Source organism: Apium graveolens, chromosome 5 (assembly GCF_009905375.1).
Source record: "Apium graveolens cultivar Ventura chromosome 5, ASM990537v1, whole genome shotgun sequence".
In the NCBI taxonomy this organism is placed as follows: domain Eukaryota; kingdom Viridiplantae; phylum Streptophyta; class Magnoliopsida; order Apiales; family Apiaceae; genus Apium; species Apium graveolens.
Window position 1 is genome coordinate 308,882,235 of NC_133651.1, and position 6,888 is coordinate 308,889,122.

Genomic DNA, 6,888 nt, shown 5'->3' on the forward strand with positions numbered 1-6,888 from the left:
ACACTAACGCAAGTGCACATATTGAACAAATAGTATAATAATTCGTTCCCACAAGGACTAATTTAAAATGTTAAATATCACTTTCTATTTTTCTCTTAATTCAAGTAAATAAAATCAGATCAAAATTTATATTATAAACTACTTCTAAAATATAAAAATATAAAAATCAACTAAATCAAAACAAGAGAGAAGATATCTAGACCTTTAACTTCCTCTTGAGTTTAACAAGCATACATCGACATCTTTATTTTAATGTTCTAATCTCTAGTCTAGGGTACATCAATACTCACTCGAACCATCTGAATCTCAAGTGAATCTAACTTATAAGATTAACTCACATATTTCTATGCAGAATTTAAATCCATGAGCAACATTTACACATTGCCCTAATTTGATTACTTGTGGTGATTAGGTATATTCCTATCCTAAACACAAATTAACATCATTTTTAATCACAAGTTATATTGATTGGATCTCATCTAGGTTGTCTTTTTCAAGCATCACCTAGAATACCATTTCAATTATAAAGTTAATTACTCTTTGTAAAGCATTACACACAAATCAATATAATCAATCATAATGAACATAAAACAGAGAATTAAAAAGAATGCTTATATAAAAACTCAAGAATTCATTAAAGCTCTAGAATAACAATTAGTTCAACATCTTAAAGTAAAACACAATTAACGAATAAAGAAGATGAAGGAAAGATAACACTTGTGATGTTCCCTTCAATCTTCAATCTTCATGTGCATCTTCTCTAAGTGTCTCTTTTCTTCTTCTTCTCTGTCTAAAACTAAAATTACTCTACGTGTCTAATGTCTAACTGCTAATAACTTATATTTCCATGTATTTTTAATGTTATAATAGGAATAAAACCAATTTCCTAAATAAAATATAATTTTGAATAGAAAATTCGTAGCCTTCTGTTCCTGGACTTTTGTGGGCAGTTCAGAGCAGAACAAAATTATGGGCCAATGATAGAATTATTGGTCTTCTTCTGAGCTTTCCAACAACTGTTTATGGGCTTAAAACGGATTTTAGATCTCCCGACTGAGCCAAAACATAAAAAGCCATAAAACTTGTCCAAAAATCAGCATTTTTAATGAATCTAACTCCGAATTTTCCAATTTAAACTCTAATCCATTATTTTATTGATTCCTGTAATAAAACATTAAAACACATAAATAAAATTCCAATTTTATACAAAATAATAAAAATATAGGGATAAACTAATAATAATTAACTATTTATCATTTGGTTTCAGTCTTTAATTTTTTAATTTCGGTTTCAGATCGGTTTTTATGGTTCAGTTTTTAGCGGTTTTGGTTTCAGATTCGGATATTTTCGATTTTTTGCTTAGCGCTAATATGTAGTCACCCGAGTAACCACCATACAGAAGGTAATCACTGGAATCGTCATAGTCATAATCACACACATATACGGTTCTTGAACCACCGCATCTGGAATCTTTAGTTATAGAAGCCATCATCAGTATCTCTTCATCATCCTCATCGAACCCCACATATTCCAGATGTAGAGTAGCTCAAAATCTCTGAAGCCCTTCAATATCAATTTCAAATTACATGTTTTAATGTAGGCCCCGTCTAGAACCAATCGCTTTATTGTTGAAAGGTTTGAAATAATAGCTAAAGCCATCTCCCAATGAACGTGTGCATGAGAAACATAAAGCTCAATAAAATTCTTACAATGCACACTGATTTTAGCAATAATTTGTACCAGATGCGTGCATATATACAATTTTAGCACCTCCAGAGTCCTCCAATTGACAATGAGTTCAAAAATAGTGTATCCAACGTCATTGACATGGCCCACACGATCACCAACAAGTTTATTTGCAGGCACTGCTAAAACTTTCATATTAAGACATCTGTAACAAAATTTGGATTATTAATTTTTTTTTTGAAAAATTTACTTATATATGTTGATATACAAGTTAATGATGATAAAGCTTTCTGGATAATCATCCGAAAAAATGCAACAAAAATTCCAAGATTGTAGATTATGAGATATAACCTTTGTAGGTGATGGAGTTTGTTGTAACTTCTTATGATTGGATAAACATTCTTTCCAAAAAATTATTTCTAGATACATCTTTTTTGAACTAATCAATACTTATCCTTAATCAGATTTATCTATCTAAACAAACTAACGGTTTAATCTCATAGATTTATTCAAATGATTTTCAAACACTCTGTTTAACAAACCCTATCTTATCTCTAGTTTAAAAATCTAAACCGCTGTACTTTGTCCTATATATACAATTCCGTTTTTCAGATTTCGGACTAATGCTTTTCACGCACTATCCTATAAACATTATGATAACCTTTATTTTTCTATATCTTGAAAATCCATTTGACAAGAAGATAGTTTGAGTGGTAATTATTTATCTTTCTACATTGCGTGTATTCATATCAACTTGTTTCAGGTTGTGGCAATGTTTTGGTTTCAAAGGATTAGCGAAGGTAGCCACTGGGCTTGGTGGTGGTAGTAGTGCTGGGTAGCAAGTGTGATAAGGGAAATGGTTCTTTCGTGGCTTTCCATTGTAATTAAAGAAAAGATTGTAAGTTCTTTTATTAAAGTTGATATAATACATTCTTTATGCTAGTTGGCATGAGAACTTGAATGTAGGCTATAGACTAAGAGTAGGGGATGAACCAAGTGAAAACGGCTTGGTGTTTTGCAATGCATAATTGTTTTAATTACTGCATTTTATATTTTCAGTAATTTATATTCTGCAGTTCAATTGAGTCTGTCTCGTAGTCTTTCCCATTGGTGAAAGGGTCTGTCCCCTTTATAAAAGAGATTGTCTCATTCGTCTTAACAGTTGCATTATCGAATATATAGACCGGGCCTTTGAAATTCATTTGGTATTAGAGGGGGTGCATTTAATTCTCTATTTACTGTTTATTTTGCTAGAGATCCATGGCTCAATCAGATAGGTATTCAAATAATTATCTTCCACCGCTTCTCGGTGCTAAAAACTACAACGAATGGAAATTCCGCATAAAAATCTTCCTCCAGCGTGATGCTTTTGAATGTGATGCTATTAAAAATGGCTTTACAGTCCCAATAAAAGATGGCAAGCCTAAATCACTCAAGGAACTCTCTCATGAAGAAGTCAATTCTATGAATCATAATGCTAGAGCTATGAATTCACTTATAAATGGAATGGTGGCTACTGAGTTACATAAAGTGTTAGCTTGTACCACGGATAAACAAATCTGGTATACTATCAAAGTCATCCATGCAAATACATCTAAGGCATATGAAGTAAAACTTAGTATGATAATGTGTGATTATGAAGGTTTCTGGTTGGAAAGAGATAAAAGTGTCAAAGATGCTCAAGGAAGGTTCTTGACCTTGATAAATTCTATATCTCTTCTGGAAATGACTATATTTCAATCCGAAATCAGTCAAAAAATTCTCAGGTCTATGCCAAAGAAATTTGCTCCTAAGGTCATCATACTGCAAGATTCGACTCTTCTCTCTATGACGGATACTCTTACACTGTTCTGTGAATTTGAAAAATTCGAGAATCAATTATGCAGATATGATGATGAAGATGATGTTCCTCAGAATAAGACATTAGCTCCTAATGCAATGCAAATGAATCACCTGACGATTATGATGAGGAAATTGTACTTCTGACCAGGAAATTTCATAAATTTCTCGCCAAACGGAATGCATCTAAATGCCTATGAAATCTCAATTCCCGAAGAAAGATTTCAAGTCTAATCCAAGCAGAGAAAACAAGACCAATTCTAGCAAGGATACATGCTTCGAATGTGGGAAAAAAGGAAATTTCAAGAAGGACAGTGTAACGACCGAGAAATTACGCTTGTATTATATTATAATAATGATAAATTATGTGTATTATTATGTGATTAAATATGTTAAGTCATTAAACCCTAACTGCTATGTGTTACGTGTTGGCTGTTTTGATCCAAATGTATTTTGGATATTTATTGAGCGTTTTATCGTCAGTTATATGTTTTCTATCAAAACCCGTACAGCTCAAAACTATGTTTTAAAAGCCCGTATTTCAAACAAAATCATTGGCCCTATTTTGTTAAAAATGCCTTATACCATATCGCTATTCTGAACCCCTAGACGTTTTACAAATTGACCTTTTTCGCGAAAAACGACTTTTCCGGACCCCTTCGGGTACCAAAAACCCCACAAAAATTACATTTTTATTTTTATATGATCATGAAATTATCATATATCATTTTTATTTGTATTTTTGTAATATTCACAATTTTTGGGAATTTTTAGCATTTATTTTGTATTTATTGGATATTTAAAAATTCAATATTAATACCCAAAAATTATAAAAATTGGGGCCAAATATTTTTATTAGGAGTGTAATTAGACCCTTAATTTTACTTAGGGGGTATTATTTTCATAAATATAAATACCTGAATTACTATTAATTTTTCAGTTAATTATAATTAAAAATCAGAAAATAAAAAGAAAAATCGGAAAAGGAATTAGGGTTAGTGTTTGGTAAAGAACAGAGTAGCAGAATCAAGCAAGGATTTGAAGGTGATTCCGGAGTCCAAATCGAGCGTGTGAGTACTCGTTTTGAAGCTTATGATCTCTAGTTTTCAATTATGTAATTGTTTTTCGTGTTTTATTGCTCGAATAGAAATTTATATTTTTGGGTTTAATTTCTTGAATTCGGGTTTGAATTTCTGTGTATTGTTTGATGTTATTGTTGATGGAAACGTTTAGATCGTTGAATTTGGGATCGATTGGCACCGGGTTTGTGTTTGTTGGTGTCTGTTTTGTGGTCGTCGGAAAAGCGGCGCCGCCGCCGTTGTTCTTCGTCTCCGGTGGCGTTCGACGAGGAATGAGAACGGAGGAAGGCCTGGGAACAGAAGGGAGCGTCGTTGTGTTGCTGTGCCTCGAAAACGCAGAAGAATCGACTGTAATCGAGTGTTTTGGTTCGCCGGATTCTCGCCGGGCAACGTTGCCGGCGTCGGGTTCTGGGCAGCGGCCGGTTGTTCTTCCCGACCCGATTGGGTTGGGGACGACCCGGTTTGCAACCCGGAAACGACCCGGGTTTGATCCTTCAGAACCCAAACTCTGTTCTGTTTTTGTGTTTTTGAGTAATTAATTATTTATTTATATTTTAGTAAATTAAAATCAGTTTTTAATAATTCTAAAAATTAATTAAAAAAATTAGTTTTGAATTCTGAAAATTAGTATTATTAATTTTTAAATTATTTTAGTAAATTATAAATTCGAATTTAATTATTTAATTAATTAATTTAATTATTTATCTAATTATTTATTATTTATCTAATTAATTAATAATTGGGTAATTAATTAATAATTAGGTAATTAATTAATAAATAAGGATTAGAAATAATTAAGTGATATGATTAATAATCTAATAAGTAGTTAATAATGCGAATAGTGATTCACTAATTAGAATTAGTATTCGAGCGATAGTTATTCGAATAATATTGCGGTAATTATTTGTATCGTATAATTAAATATCAGTAACTAATTGATTAGCGAATCATATGAGTTTCAATAATAATTTAATAGTTCGATAATTATGCGAGAATTGCGAGTAGCTCGTAGTTATACGAGTGATTAATCGTTAAGTTGATTTATAATTCGAGTAATTCGTAGTTATTCGTCGATAAATAGCGTATCAGTTAATTAAATCGATTGATTATTTGTAAATAATCAATCTAATTGAATAAGTAATAATAATTTGTAATAAATAATAATAATTCCTAATAATTAGGGATTAATTATTTTAAAATATAATAATTATTAATTAATTATTTAAAAATGTAATTAAGGATTGTTTAATTATAATTAATTATTAATTAATTTAATCTTGTTTAATTCATAATAATTCAACCATTAGTCCGATTTGAGTGAAACGAAGACCCCTAGACTCAGAAAAATGAGACGAATCCAATAAAATAGTTGTAAGTTATAATTTCTTCCGGAAGAGAGTGGTTTGGTGATAATTAATAGTTCATATGTCCTAATAGGGATATAATTGAGTCGAATAAATCCCGAAAAATTATAATAAAATCAGATAAGACTAGTTAATGCAGGTATGAGTCTAGAATCGATTCTAAAAATAATTATAAGTCTAAAAATTGATTATGTGCTTTATGTGCTATGTGCTTTATGTGATTATGTGAACCTATGTGCTATATAAATGTATGTGTATATATGCGAGTCAGATAGAAACGCATGGGTAGACTGATAAGGTTGCGTGATATCAATTCAAGATACACGTATATAGTAAGTTATCTAAACGACTATCTTTCTATGATTGGTTCAGTGTTAGCAAGGCAGAGCAAGCTAGGGACAGAAGGCGGTGAGTTGAACCAGGTTAACTACGCGCAAGGCAAGTTTTTCCCCTATTCTAAATTCAGAATAGTGAATTATATTTCCTTTTATCATATCAGTTACCTTTGATAATCATTGTTCATATACACTGTTACCCATTTATTAATGCTTGTTTCAATTTCATTTCGATTCTTGATTTCTCCCAATTTATTGAATTTCCTATTCATATTTCAATCCTTTTACCCTTGTTACATATACTCTGGTATATCCTGGTGTTGGGATATATCAAAAAGCAATCTGATTGTTTCGGATGCTATACCTTGGACAAGATGGTTACTATACGGGCTGGGTTTTACCCAGACCATTATTTAATAGGCCATAGTTTCCTGAGTACTCTTTATGTTGGTTGGGTCTATGCAGTTGGGTATAGATCTGCACTATATCCTGACTGATCAGCGGGTTATAGTGCATATGTTGGTTCTTGTTTCCAGTCTTGTTCATTTGGTACTCGCCAACATAGGCAAATTACTATCCTATACA